Here is a 15383-nt window from a genome sequence, read left to right as displayed (position 1 = left end):
GAGTTTATGAATTCAATAACTCACATATTCAGTAGCATTTTCCATGCCAAGTACTATATATTAGAAATATTGGCCAGGTGATAATCCCAGTACTTTGGGAGGCCAAGGCAGGTAGATCATGACATCAGAAGTTTGAGACTAGCCTGGCCAAGATGGTCAAACCCCGTCTCTACCAAAAAATACAAAAATTAGCCAGGCATGGTGGTTCATGCCTGTAATCCCAGCTACTTGGGAGGCTGAGGCAGGAGAATCGCTTGAACCCGGGAGGCAGAGGTGGCAGTTGCCGTGAACTGAGATCGCTCAATGCACTCTAGCCTGGGTGAGAGAGCAAGACTCCGTCTCAAAAAAAAAAAAAAAAAAAAAGAAATATCAAAAATGTGGGATCTGCAGTGAGAGTCCATGCTGAGTCTCAAAGAATGAGGAAGTGTCTTCAGGGACTCCTGCAGGCATGAATCCTGCTCAAAGTCCTCAGCCACCCACCTCTGCCACCTCCTCTGCCACCATCTTGCCTCAAACACCATGCTCGGCAGCCAGGCCTTACCCTGGCTCCCCGCAGTCTGCATTGCCCACCGGGGCCTCCCTCATGGCCAGGGTGAAGGGCCCATCCTCTTTCTACCTGGCCGCACCGGCTATGGTTCTGCTTCCGGGCCTCTGCTCCCATTGGTCCTCCGCCTGTGAGCCCTTCCCTTCAGACATCCACATGGCTCGCTCCTCACTCCTTCAGATCACTTGTAGATATCGCCCCTGAATGCTCTGTCTAAAATAGCACCCCCCCAACTGCTGGGGCCCCTTCTCTTGCCCCGACTCTGCCTTATGTGTCTTCATAGCACAGATTTGAATCTCACATTTATTATTTGATTATTATCATAAAAAATATTTATTTTTTGACACTAAGTCTCCTTCTGCCACCAGCCTGGAGTACAGTGGTGCAAACACAGCTCACTGCAGCCTTGACCTCCTGGGCTCAAGCAATTTTCCCACCCCAGCTCCCAAGTAGCTGTAACCACAGGCACATGCCACCACACCAAGCTAATTTTTTAAATTTTTGTAGCGATGGAGTCCCATCATGTTGTCCAGGCTAGTCTTGAACTCCTGGACTCACATGATCCTCCTGCCTCTGCTTCCCAAAGTGCTGGGATTATAGACGTGAGCCACTGTGCCCTGCCTGTTTATTATCTCCTCCATGAGAATGGGGATTTTGTTTTGTTCTTGCTGTATGCTCAATACCTAGAATAATGCCTGGCACATAGTAGGTGCTTACTAAATATATGAATTATGGAATAGTGTTTTGTGTCTCTTTATACTAAAATGTACATTCTGTGAAAGCAAGCACCGTGTTCTTCATCTCCTCATCTTTCCTGTTTAGCACAGAGCCTGGCACAGGGAAGATGTTTAGTAAATGTTACATGATCTCTTCAAATGGTAACATAACATTCCACTAAGTGAACGCTGTTAACTATTCCCCTACTACTAGACACTTAGAGGGTTTTTAATCTAATTTTCAATTAAAATAATACAGTGATAATCTTAGGTTTATTATTTTTCACGGGTGTTTATTTCTTTAAAATAGTTTCCCAGAAGTGGCATGACCGACTCAATGTAATAAATACAATATTGCCAAAATTGCTTTCCAAAAGGGTTGGAAAGGATTGAAAACATGGAAAATCGTATTTTACCAGCCTTGTCATCTTAAAGTGTTAGTGCTGGGTAACAAACAAAGGAAACAAAACAACAACAAAAAGTACTGAGTTGACAGTACTGGTCAACTTGGGATGCTAAGATGAAATACCATGGACCGGGCGGCTTGAATAACAGAAATCTATTTCTCACAGTTCTGGAGGCTGGAAGTCCAAGATCAAGGTGTGGGCAGGTTCCTTCCTGGCTCTCCTTAGGGCTCTGCTTCCAGCTTGCAGACATCCTTAGCATGTTGGGGAGGGAGAGAGAGCAGAAATGAGAGAGAAAACGAGACAGAGAAAGAGAGAGAGAGAGAGAGAGAGAGAGAGAGAGAGAGAGAGAGAGAGAGACTCTTTTCCTCTTTGTGTGAGGGCAGTAATTCCTGGGGCGCAACCCTCAGGACATCATCTAAACCTAATTACTTCCCAAAGGCCCAACTTCCAAACACCATCACTTTGGGGATTCGGGCTTCGCCATACGAATTTTGGAGGACACAGACATTCAGTACATAACATTGACCCAAGAAAAGTTTCTGGAAGGCAACAGCACAACCAGATTCATTTTGTGGGTGTTATGGGTGGAATTATTTCCCAATCCCAGTTTGTTTTGTTTTGTTTTGTTTGAGACGGAGTCTTACTCTGTTGCCCAGGCTGGAGTGCAATGGCATGACCTCAACTCACTGCAATTTCTGTCTCCTGGGCTGAAGCGATTCTCCTGCCTCAGCCTCCCCAGTAGCTGAGACCACAGGTGGGTGCCACCATGCTCAGTCAATTTTTGCATTTTTAGTAAAGATGGGGTTTCACTGTGTTGTCTGGTCTTGCACCCTTGACCTCAAGTGATCCGCCTGCCTCGGCCTCCCAAAGTGCTGGGATTACAGGCACGAGCCACTGTGTCCCCACCCCTGACAAATTTATATGTTGAGGTCCCAAACCCCAGTATCCCAGAATGTAACCATATTCAAAGACGAGGTCTTTAGAGAGGCGATGAAGCTAAAAATAAGCTGTTAGGGTGGGGCCCCAATCTAATAGGACTGGTGTCCTTATGAGGAGGGGAAGAGACACCAGGATGGGCACACACAGGACAGGCGTGTGAGGACACAGTGAGAAGGGGACCACCTGCACACCACAGAGAGGCCTCGGGAGAAACCAACACCACCGACACCTTGATCTTGGGCCTCCAGCCTCCAGGACTGTTAGAAAATAAATGTCTACTGTTTAAGCCACCCAGTCTTGTTATGGAAGCCTGAGTGGATTCACGGTGGGTCAATCGCTGATGGTCCAGAGAGTGAACAGCTCACGGGACAGGGTGAACAAGCTGCAGCTGCCTTCGGGCTGTGTGGAGGGTGCCTGCACCACCCCACAGGCTTCTCCTCTCTGAGGGTGCTCCTGGGGGTTTGCTGAAGGCTGTGGGACCCAGGAGGTGCTAACTCTGTTTGCTGGTGGGAGAAGGCATCCCTCCAGGGGCTTGGATTTGGCCTTTGTCATTCCAGAAATATTTGCTGAACCCAAGTCGTGTGCTATGCGTTATGTGATGGGACTATGAGGCAAGTGAGGCAGGGTCCTCAAGGTTCAGACCAGCGGGGATGCCTGTAAGAAACAAATCACTACACTGGCGCTAGAGCCACCGTTCTGGGAAACTTAATTTAGGGTGCCTGGACATGTCAACTATGTGTCCTTTTTCATTTGTATTTTATTATAGTATACAGACAACTGGGTTTGGGAACTGAGTTATTCCTAGTATTTATTTATTTATTTATTTATTTATTTATTTATTTTTGGAGACGGGGTCTTGCTCTGTCACCCAGGCTGGAGTGCAGTGGCACTATCTCAGCTCACTGCAACCTCCGCCTCTCGGGTTCAAGCCATTCTCCCGCCTCAGCCTCCCGAGTAGCTGGGATTACAGGCACCCACCACCATGCTTGGCTAATTTTTGTATTATTGTAGAGAATTTCACTGTGTTGGCCAGGCTGGTCTTGAACTCCTGATCTCAGGTGATTCACCTGCCTTGGCCTCTCAAAGTGCTGGGATTACAGGCGTGTGCCACTGCACCTGCCCACTCCTAGTATTTTTAAAAATATTGTGGGTGTTTTAATAACTTTTATATTAACTTTTTTTTGGGAAAAAAGGTACATGTTTGTATGGGAACAGAGAGCCCCAATGGAAAGGGGGCACAGGAGAAGGAGATGAGGTGTGACCCCATCACAGAAGGGGTGACATCTAGGCTCCAGAGAGTTTTTGTTCTTGTTACACTCTCTTACTTTTTAGAAAAGTAAGAAAATATTGACAAAATAATATGTTTACATGGTTCAAAATTCTAGTGGCACAGAAACAATGGTATCTCCTCTCACTCCTGTCCCCCAGCCACCCATGTCCTCTGCTTGCAAGCAACCAATGTAGCCAGTTTCTTGTACATCTTTCTAGAGTTTTTTCATTCCATACATGCAAATATGTCATCTTCCCTTTTCTTTCCCTCTACTAACTGCCAGGTCCTACTGGCAGACCCTGACCCAGCAATGGATGAACAAATGCACTCAGACACCAACATCCAGTGAAAGAGTGGGCCAGGGGTCTGGGCTACTCACAAACACTGAGGAGGGTGCTGTAAAGAGTCAGCAGCCTCAGCCCTCACCAGCTGGTGCTACAGGCATTTATTCGGTATAGATTTAATGACAAAGGCTTTGAGTCAACACACTTGTGGATAATTAACATGGTTGCCTTCCCCAGAGAGAGCAGTACTACAAATGATTAAAGGCCGGGTTCCAAGGTCTAAAGCAAACACCATTTGTGGGTAATAACATTGTCAACCCCCTAAATAGAGAGCAGTCATGTACCCATGGATGTTCTAAGGTTGATCTGAGGACCACCTGAGTAAACAAGCTCTTTAGATAAACTCCCTTACATTTCTTTGTACCTACTCCTACCTAATTCCCCTCGGGTAAGAACCTCTGCCTTCGGCTCATTCCTTCTCAAGGCTTTTGCAAAAACTCCCTGGCCTTTCAAGGTTTGTGTCTATTTTACAATTTTTCCCACCACCCTGACTGAACCCCTACAAGTAACAGCAGCAGGATATTGTGGAAACCCACTGTCCTTTCTTGCTTTTCTGTTTCTTCTTGGCAACCTTTCCATATCAGTGCCTAAACAGCATCCCCATTTGTAAATGGTTGCCTAGCATTCAATTGTACAGCTGTATGTAATTTATTTCACTGGTTCTCAGATGATGGACAATTAGGTTGCTTCTAATGTTATATAATTAAAAATGATGTGACTACGGAATAACCTGGCACAGATACCACTTCACAACTGTGTTCATAGATCTCTTAGCTTCTACAAGCGTAATTCCTGGGTCAAAGTTATGTGCTTTTAGCATTTCAAGAGTTCTTGGCAAATGCCTGCTTAGAGGTTGTATCCGTGTACACTCCTACCAGCAATCCAGAAACCTGCCTGTTCCCCACACACCCTGAATCCCTAGTGTGGTATCAGACTTTGTAGTTTTTAGCATCTTAAAGGAGCTTACCTGGAGGTCTTGGAGAATGAGGCTAGGGGAGGAGAGGGAGCTGGGATTGCAGCTGTTGTGAATGAGGCTGGAAAGTCAGGGGGAATGGGATGGGAGCCAGGGAACTCTAGGCTCTCCAGTTAGCCGGGCTTACTCTCTTCTGCAATAACAGCACTAGCCATTGTTTATGAAACGTTTGCTGTGCATTGGGCACTACTCTAAGGCTGTAAGCCTGGAGTCAGACTCTTGTTCTGAAAAGGGCCAGATTGTACATGTTTGTTATTTTATTCCACAGGCAAAAGAGTCTGCTGCAACCACTCGGCTCAGCCTTTTTAACAGAAAAGCAACCACAGACACTGAAGAAATGAACCAGAGTGGCTGTGTTTCAGGGAAACTTTATAGATGCTAAAATTTGATCTTCTTATCTTTTTTGCATGCCACAAAATATTTTTTAAAGCAACAGTAAATATTTATTGAGCACCGACTCCGTGCCATTAAATAACATCCAATTGTCTCATTTACTTTTCCCCAAGTCCCATGAGGTCCCATTTCCCATCCCCCCAACAAGCCATTTATTTAGTAGGGTAAAATCCATTTGTAGCCCATGAGGCTGTACCCCGTGACAGGCCATGGTTTGCGGATGCCTGCTGTAGAACTTCTCATTTAGACTGCATAAAGAAAATGTGGTACACACACACCAGAGAATACTATGCAGCCACAAAAAAGAATGAGGTCCTTTGCAGAAACATGGATGGGGCTGAAGACTATTATCCTAAGTGAAGTAATGAAGGAGCAGAAAACCAAATACTGGATGTTCTCACTTAGAAATGGAAGCTAAATATCAAGTACACGTGGACACAAAGAAGGGAACAAGAGACACCAGGGTCTACTTGAGGGTGGAGGGTGTGAGGAGGGTGAGGATCAGAAAACGACCTATTGAGAACTATGCTGATTATTTGGTGACAAGATGCTCTGTGCACCCAACCCCCAGGATATGCAATTTACCCACATAACAAACATGTACATATACCCCTGAACCTAAAATAAAAGTGAAAAAAAAATGAAGCTTCTCATTTAATCCTCACAATTGTAGGACCTTCTGTTTTATTGTTTTTGAGATAGGGTCTAGTTCTCCTGCCCAGGCTGGAGTGCAGTGGTGTGACAATGTCTCACTGCAGTCTCAACCTCCCAGGCTCCAGCGATCCTCTTTCCTCAGCCTCCCAAGTAGCCGGGACCACAGGCGCATGCCACCATGCTCGGCTAATCTAAAAAAAAATTTTTTTTTGTAGAGTTGGGGTCTCACCATGTTGCTCAGGCTAATTTCAAACTCCTGAGCTCAAGCAATCATCCAGCCTCAGCACAAAGTGCTGGAATTGCAGGTGTGAACCACCGCACCCAGCTGTAGGGCTTTTGCATTCCCATGTAACAAGTGGCAAAACAGAGGCCGAGGCAGGTCCAAGAGAAAAGAGGGCTCAACTAGCACACCCCGGGAGGGGGTCACACTCACGGCTCCAGCTGGACCATCAGGAAGGAGGGCTCCCACCTGCTGCAGAGCAGCCCTTTCTGCCCCCCTCCCAGAGCACTGCGGTCTCTTCCTCACTTGCTTCCTGCAGGTGAGAAGCGGTGAACAGGACCTGTGAGGGTCTGGGCCACCCTCCTGTCTTCATAGGTAAGGAACGGAGTTCTGTGTGGTGTGTACATCTCAGCTTTTACTGAGCATTCCTGACAGTTCTCTACCTCACCACATGCAGTGAGGTCCCCTTATTTTCTCCTGATCTGGGCTATTTCCTTTTCTTTCTTTACTCAGCCCTCCCTCTTCTTGGGGAGCCAAGGTCTCCAGGGAAACCTCTTCATTCCCTGGCCAGAGAGGTGGCGGCCCTAGCAATCCCAGGGACCCCCCCCCCGCCCCCATATCTGCGCAGGCCAGCCAAGCTGGAGAAGCTGGAGTTTCACAGCCTGGAGGTGACCAGGCCCAGGCGGGTGGCTTCACTCTTCTCTCTGCAGTCCCTGCCCTGGACGCGGGGACCAGGTAACCTCCTGCATAGGGACTGTATGAATTCCCTAGGGCCGCCATGCAGGGTACCGCAAATGGAGTGGCTTGAAACAGCAGCAGTTAATTCTCAGACAGCTCTGGAGACCAGAAGTCAGAAGCGGAGGTGCTGGCCGGGCCTGCTTCCCTGGAGACACTGGGCAGAGGTCTTCCTGGCCTGTTCCTGGCTTCTGGTGTGGCCTCGCTCCCTGGTGCTTGTGGCTGACAGACATTCTCTCCAGCCTCTGCCTCTGCCTTCCCATCACACTTTTTCTGTCTCTTCTCTTCTTCTTATGGGGACACCAGTGATATTGGATGAGGGCCCACCCTAATGGCCTCATCTTGACCTCATTATACCTGCAAAGCCCCTGTTTCCAAATAAAGTTTCATTCACAGGTATCAGAGGTTAGGGCTGCAGCATATCTTTTGAGGCATTTCCACTAAACTTTTAGCTCCTGAGGCCAGGATTTGTGTGGTTGGTAGAGTCGGACACAGGAGGCACATACTGAGTGCTCGTTGAATTAATGCATGAAACCCATCAAGGAATCTGGCTGTGCAGGGCTTCCTGTGGTTCTGTTTAGCAGAGGCAGTAGGTTGCTAGCCTTTCTTAATATGTTCCACTCTACTGAGAAGCCCCTAGGGCTGCAGTGATGGTCCCTGAGGCCGTATCCTGGCTATTCCTGACTTTTTTTTTTTGAAAACCACTTTTTCCTTCATACTATAGATATGTATTCTGAGTGGAAGCAGATATACGCTTACAAGATCTTGCTCCTGCCATGGTTATACCACTCATGTACCTTAACCCCTGGTCACAGTGGCTGGTCACAGATAGGCACAGAACCCAAGCCAAACCAACCAGAGTCCTTCTCTAGAATTTTTCAGACTCAAGTCTTCTCTCTGGCAATCAACGTGTGGGGATATGAGTCTATAAATGTTGGAGGCAGGGTCTCAGCTGCATGGAGAGATAGGTTTGAGACATTAAAGCTAACTTAGGGAACCAAAGAAGAAAGCTAGAGGGAGAGAATCCTGGGAACATTTGAGTTCCTGGAAGTCAGCTTCTTGTCTGATATTTACATTATCTTTCATTTTCTGTCAGCTGAAATTTAATCTCTGCCACTTACATCATGTTAATACAACATGATTCCAAAGCTGAAATAATATTAATAGGAAGCATAGTGGAAGCAGGGGGTATAGCTCAGTGGTAGAGCATTTGACTGCAGATCAAGAGGTCCCTGGTTCAAATCCAGGTGCCCCCTAGTTTTCTTCACTTCTAGAATGCATCTTTTGGGAGACAGTATTTGAGACAAAAAAGATGACGAGAAACAATGAAAGAAGCTTAAGGAGCTGGAGAAATGGATGCTGGGTAAAAAGAATCAACAGCTGTCCACCAGAGGGAGTGATATGGTCAGGTTGAAATCTGGGGAAAAAAAATATATCTTGTTTGGCCCAGCAATGTCTGAGTTGGAGAAAAAGACAGAAAGAGATGCTAGACTACTGCAATAATGATGTGCTGAGCCGAACTGGACTGAGCGTTGTTCCTTAATAGTCAGCCTCACTGGAGGTCTAGACCCGAAGCCCTTGCAAACTTCTTGATATGGTTTGGCTCTGTGTTCTTACCCAAATCTCTTGAAACCCCCAATGTTCGGGGAGGGATCTAGTGGGAGGTGATCAGATCATGGGGGTAGATATTCCCTCGCTGTTCTTGTGATAGCGAGTGCGTTCTCATGAGATCTGGTTGTTTGAAAGCATGTAGCACTTGTCCCCTTCACTCTCTTTCGTTCCTTCCAGCCATGTGAAGATGTGCCTGCTTCTCATTCCTGTTCTGCCATGATCATAAGTTTCCTGAGGCCTCCTCAGAAGCAGAAGCCCGTACAGCACACAGAACTGTGAGCCAATTACACCTATTTTCTTTATAAAGTACCCAGTCTCAGGTATGTTTTTATAGCAGTGTGAGAACAAATGAATACGTTTCTCTTTCCCTTCCCCCATGCTGTGGACAAAGAGATCAACAAGAAAATTTTTCTTTGCTGTCTGCACATAAGCTCAAGTTCTGTTGGCCTGTGGTGCAGAGACTTCTGGAGGCCTGTGACTAGGATGATGACCATGTTGTCCCTTGGGAATTCTGTATGTATCTGCAGTGGGAACAGTTCTCTGGCCAATGAGCTCTTTGAGTGCCTAAACAAAGTCCTCATCAGGAAGGGGTTCACAGAACATGACATGGATTGGAACAGGTAGGAGCTCAATAAATATTTGTTGGATACATGAACTAACAATGACCTTTTAAAAAATTTTTAAGTTTTAATTTTAAGAGGTACACGTGCAGGTTGGTTACACTGGTATATTGAAAGTAATGCCGATGTTTGGGCTTCGGATGATACCACTGCCAAAGTGCTGAATGTGATTATTGTTCCCATCTCTGTGTCCATGTGTATCTAATGTTTAGCTCCCGCTTACAAGTGAGAACATGTGGTATTTGGATTTTTGTTTCTACGTTAACTCACTTAGGATAATGACCTGCAGCTGCAGCTGTGTTGTGATTTCACAAAAGTGCACATGACGTGATTTCATTCTTTTTTGTGACTGTGTACTATTCCATGGTATATAGGTTACCACATTTTTGTTGTTGTTGTTGACAATGCCCTGGCCTGCCACCCAGGCTGGAGTGCCGTGGTGCAATGATAGCACTCACAGGTCTCTGCAGCCTCAATCTCCTGGGCTCAAGCAATCCTCCCACTTCAGCCTCCTGAGTAGCTGAAACTACGGACATGCACCACCATGCCTGGCTATTTTTTGTAGAGACGGGGGATATCACTATTTTGACCAGGCTGGTCTCAAGCTCCCGGACTCAAGATATCCTCCTGCCTTGGCCACCCAAAGTATGAGATTATAGGCATAAGCCACCATGCCTGGCCCCATATTCTTTTTATCCCATCTACTGGTGATGGGCACCTGGGTTGATTCCATGTCTTTGCTAGTATGAATAGTGCTGTGATAAATGTACAAATGAAAGTATGTTTTTGGCAGAATGATTTATTTTCCTTTGGGTATATACCCAGTAATGGGATTGCTGGGTTGAATGGTAATTCTATTTGAAGTTCTTTGAGAAATCTCCAAATTGCTTTCTCCAGGGGCCTCATTTACTTTCGCACCAATAGTGTATAAGCATTCCTTTTTCTTTGCAACCTTGTCAACATCTGTAATTTTTTGAATTTTTGATAATAGCTATTCAGATTGATGTGAGATGGTATCTCATTGTGGTTGTCGTTTGCATCTCTCTGATGATTAATAATGTTGAGAATTTAAAAAATATGTTTGTTGGCCTCTTGTATGTCTTCTTTTGAGATGCTTTCAATCATGTCCTTTGCTAACTTTCTAACACAGTTATTTGTTTTTTTTCTCTTATTGATTTAAGTTACTCATAGATTCTGGATGTTTGACTTTCACTGGATGCATAGTTTGCAAACATTTTCCCCTATTCAGTCGGGTGTCTACTCTGTTAATAGTTTTTGTTTGTTTGTTGCTATGCAGAAGCTCTTTAGTTTAATTAGGTCCCACTAGTCAATTTTTTTTTGTTTTTGTTGCATTTGCTGTTGAGGACTTTGTCATAAACTCTTCACCTAGGTCAATGTCTAGAAGAGTATTTCCTAGGTTTTCTTCTAGAGTAAGATATTTAAGTCTTTAACCCATCTTGAGTTAATTTTTGTTTATGGTGAGAGAGAGGGATCCAGTTTCATTCTTTTGCAAATGGTTAGCCAGTTTTCCCAGCACCACTTACTAAATAGGCTGTCTTTTCCCCATTAAAAAAAAAAATCGGCTTTGCTGAAGATCCATTGGTTATAGATGTGGCTTTATTTCAGTGGTCTGAATGCTGTTCCATTGAGCTGTGTGTCTATTTTTGTACCAGTACTGTGCCATTTTTGGTTACTGTGGCCTGTAGTATAGTTTCAAGTTGGGTAATGTGATGCCTCCACTATTGCTTTTTACTTAGGATTGCTTTGGCTATTTGGGCACTTTTATGGTTCCATATGAATTAAGTTAAATTTATTTATTTATTTATTTTTAAGAAAGGGTGAGGCTGGGTGCAGTAGCTCATGCCTGTAATCCCAGCACTTTGGGAGGCCGAGGTGGGTGGATAACCTGAGGTCAGGAGTTCGAGACCAGCCTGACTAACATGGCGAAACCCTGTCTCTACTAAAACAAATACAAAAAAATTAGTTGGGCATGGTGGTGGGTGCCTGTAATCCCAGCTACTGAGGAGGCTGAGGCAGAAGAATCGCTTGAACTTGGGAGGCGGAGGTTGCAGTAAGTTGAGATTGCACCATTGTACTCTAGCCTGGGCAATAAGAGTAAAATTCCATCTCAAAAAAAAAAAAAATAAATAATAAAATAAATAAATAAATAAAGGGTGTCACTCTTTCACCCAGGCTGGAGTGCAGTGGTGCAATTCTGTCTCACTACAGCCTCCACCTCTCAGGCACAAGTGATTCTTGAACCTCAGCCTCCTGAGTAGCTGGGACTACAGGTGTGCACAAACATGCCCAGCTAATTCTTGTGTTTTTTTTTTTTTTTTTTTGGTAGAAACGGGGTTTCGCCATGTTGCCCTGGCTGGCCTGACACTCCTGGGCTCAAGCAATCCATCCGTCTCGGCCTCCCAAAGTGCTGGGATTATAGGTGTGAACCGATATGAATTTTAGAATAGTTTTTTCTAATTCTGTGAAAAATGATGTTGGTAATTTGATAGGAATAACATCAAATCTGTAGATTGCTTTGGGCAATGTGGCCCTTTTAATGATATTGATTAGATGTACTTTTTTATGTGTGGCTATTATAAATGGGATTGTTTTCCTGATTTGGCTCTTAGCTGGAATGTTATTGGTGTATAGAAATGCTACTGATTTTTGTATGTTGATTTGGTGTCCTGAAACTTTACTGAAGTAGTTTATCAGGTCTAGGAGTCTTTTGGTAGAATCTTTAGGGTTTTCTACGTATAGAATCATATTGTCAGGGAAGAGAAATAATTTGACTTCCTGTTTTCCTATTTGGATGCCTTTTCGTTTCTTGCCTGATTGCTAAGCTAGGACTTCCAGTATTACGTTAAATAGGAGATGATAATGAGCATCTTTGTCTTGCTCCATTTCTTAGGGGGAATGCTTCCAACTTTTGCCCATTCAGTATAATATTGACTGTGGGTTTGTCAGAGATGACTGTTATTATTTTGAGGTATGTTCCTTTGAGGTATGTTCCTTTTGTCATGAAGGGATGTTGGATTATATTAAATGCCTTTTTCTGTATTTATTGAGATGATTATATGGCTTTTGTTTTTAATTCTGTTTATGTGTTGAGTCACATTTATTGATTACATATATTGAACCATTCTTGCATCCCATGAATAAAGTCCTCTTGATTGTGGTGAATTAGCTTTTTGATATGTTGCTGAATTCAGTTCAGTATTATTTTGTTGAGGATTTTTGTGTCTGTGTTCATCATGGGTAATATTGGTCTATAGTTGCGTTTTTTTTTTTTTTTTTCTGTATCTTTGCCAGATTTTGGTATCAGGGTGATGCTGTTTTCATAGAATGAGTTAGGGAGGGGTTCCTCCTCCTAAATTTTTGGGAATTATTTCATTAGGATTGGTTCTAGCTCTTCTTTGTACATCTAGTGGAATTTGGCTGTGAATCCATCTGGTCCAGGGCATTTTTTGGATAGATTTTTAATTATTTATTTAATTTCATCACTTGCTATTTGCCTGTTTAGAAATTCTGTTGCTTCCTGGTTCACTTTTGGGATATTGAATGTTTCCAGGAATTTATCCATTTCCTCTAGATTTTCTAGTTTGTGAGTAAAGAGATGCTCATAGGAGTCCCTGAGAATCTTTTGTATTTCTGTAAGATCAGTTGTGATGTCTCCCTTTTCACATCTGATTGTGCTCATTTGGATGTTCTCTTTTTTCTTTTGTTACTTTAGCTAGCAGTCTATCAATCTTGTTTATCCTTTCAAATAACCGATTTTTGGTTTTGTTGATTATTTCTGTGGTTTTTGGGGGTCTCAATAAAATTTGATTTTGCTCGTATTTTGGTTATCTTTTCTTCCGTTAGCTTTGGGTTTAGTTTGTTCTTGTTGTTCTAGTTCCTTTAGGTGCAAGGTTAGGTTTTTAATTTTAGATCTTTCTATGTTCTTGATGTAGGCATTTAATACTACTTTTGCCACATCCGAGAGGTTTTGGTATGTTGTATCTTTACTTTCTTTGTTTCAAATAATTTTTTAATTTCTGCCTTAATTTTTTGTGCCAAAAAGTCATTCAGGAGCAACTTGTTTAGTTTTTGTGTATTTGTGTGGTTTTGAGAGTTCCTCTGGATATTTATTTCTATTTTTATTCCACTGTGATCTGAGAAGATGCTTGGTACCATTCTGATTATTTTGAATTTAGCGAGACTTGCTCTGTGACCAAGCGCATGGTCAGTCTTAGAGTGTGTCCCATGTGCAGAGGAGAAGAATGCATATTCCATGGTAATTTGAGTGGAGTGTTCTTCAGACATCTATTAGATCTGATTGACCAAGTGTCAAATTTAAGTTTAGAATTTTTGTAGTTTTCTACCTCCATGATCTGTCTAATTCTGTCAGTGGGGTGTTGAAGTCACCACAGTTATTCCATTGTTGTCAAAGTCTTTTCTTAGGTCTAGAAGTAATTGTTTTATAAATCTCGGTGCTGCAATGTGGGGTGAGTATATACTTAGGATGGTTAAGTCTTTTTTTTTTTCCTGAGATGGAGTCTTGCTCTGTTGCCCAGGCTGGAGTGCGGTGGCATGATCTCAGCTCACTGCAACCTCCACCTCCCAGGTTCAAGCAATTCTTCTGACTCGGCCTTCTGAGTAGGTGGGATTACAGGCACGCACCACCATACCTGGCTAATTTTTGTATTTTTTAGTAGAGACAGGGTTTCACCATGTTGGCCAGGCTGGTCTGAAACTTATGACCTCAAACAATCTGCCTGCCTCAGCCTCCCAAACTGCTGGGATTATAGGTGTGAGCCATCATGTCCAGGCCAGGATAGTTAAGTCATCTTGTTAAAGTGAACCCGTTATCATGTAATGTCTTTTTTTGTCCTTTTTTACTCTTGTTAGTTTAAATCGATTTTATCTGTGACCTTTGTTCTTCTTTTGTTTTCTGTTTGCATCATAGATCTTTCTCCATTTGCTTTAAGGCTGTGGGTGTCATTACATGTGAGACGAGTGTCTTGAAGACAGCAGAAAGAAGGGTCTTGTTTTTTTTTTTTTTTTTTTTTTTTTTTTTTTGAGGCGGAGTTTTGCTCTTGTTACCCAGGCTGGAGTGCAATGGTGAGATCTCGGCTCACCGCAACCTCCGCCTCCTGGGTTCAGGCAATTCTCCTGCCTCAGCCTCCTGAGTAGCTGGGATTACAGGCACGCGCCACCATGCCCAGCTAATGCTTTGTATTTTTAGTAGAGACGGGGTTTCACCACGTTGACCAGGATGGTCTCGATCTCTTGACCTCATGATCCACCCACCTCGGCCTCCCAAAGTGCTGGGATTACAGGCTTGAGCCACCGCGCCCGGCCTAGGGTCTTGTTTTTTTTTTTTTTTAAATCTAGTTTGCCCCTCTATGCCTTATAAGTGGAGTGTTTAGGCGGTTTACATTCAAGGTTAATGTTGATATGTGGGATTTTGTTCTTGTCATAGCATTGTCATTTAGTTGCTTTGTAGCCTCAATTGTGTAGTTACTTTATAGAGTCTATGGGCTACGTGCTTGCATATGCCATTGTGTAGGCAATTTTTATTCTTTTGTTTTTGTATTTAGAACTCTCTTAAGCATCTCCTGTAGGGCCAGTCTGGTAGTAACAAATTCTGTTAGCAATTGCTTGTCTGAGAAAGACTTTATTTCTCTTTCATTTATGAAGCTTACTTTGGTGGGATATAAAATTCTTGGCTGGCATTACTTTTCTTTAAGAATGCTAAAAATGGGCCCCCAGTCTCTTCTGGCTTGTAAGACTTTTGCTGAGAAGGCCACCATTAGTATGATGGGTTTTCCTTTAGAAATAATATAATCCTCTTTTCTAGTTGCCTTTAAGATTTTTTTTTCTTTTACTTTGACCTTGGATAGTCTTGTGACTGTGTGCCTTAGGGATGATTACCTTGTGTAGTATCTTACAGGAGTTCTCTAGATTTCTTGTAT

General features: G+C 43.6%; 1 non-coding gene across 1 annotated transcript; it reads left to right on the top strand.

Annotated features, from left to right (window-relative positions):
• The first annotated feature begins 8379 nt into the window (after positions 1–8379).
• TRNAC-GCA (transfer RNA cysteine (anticodon GCA)) lies at positions 8380–8451 on the top strand. The gene has a single exon. It is a non-coding gene; the product is annotated as a tRNA-Cys (tRNA).
• The last annotated feature ends 6932 nt before the right edge of the window (positions 8452–15383 follow it).

The sequence above is a fragment of the Saimiri boliviensis genome, chromosome 10 (assembly GCF_048565385.1).
Source record: "Saimiri boliviensis isolate mSaiBol1 chromosome 10, mSaiBol1.pri, whole genome shotgun sequence".
Classification (NCBI taxonomy): Eukaryota; Metazoa; Chordata; class Mammalia; order Primates; family Cebidae; genus Saimiri; species Saimiri boliviensis.
The sequence above is the reverse complement of the archived record's forward strand: the minus strand, read 5'-3'. Positions and strand labels throughout refer to the sequence as shown.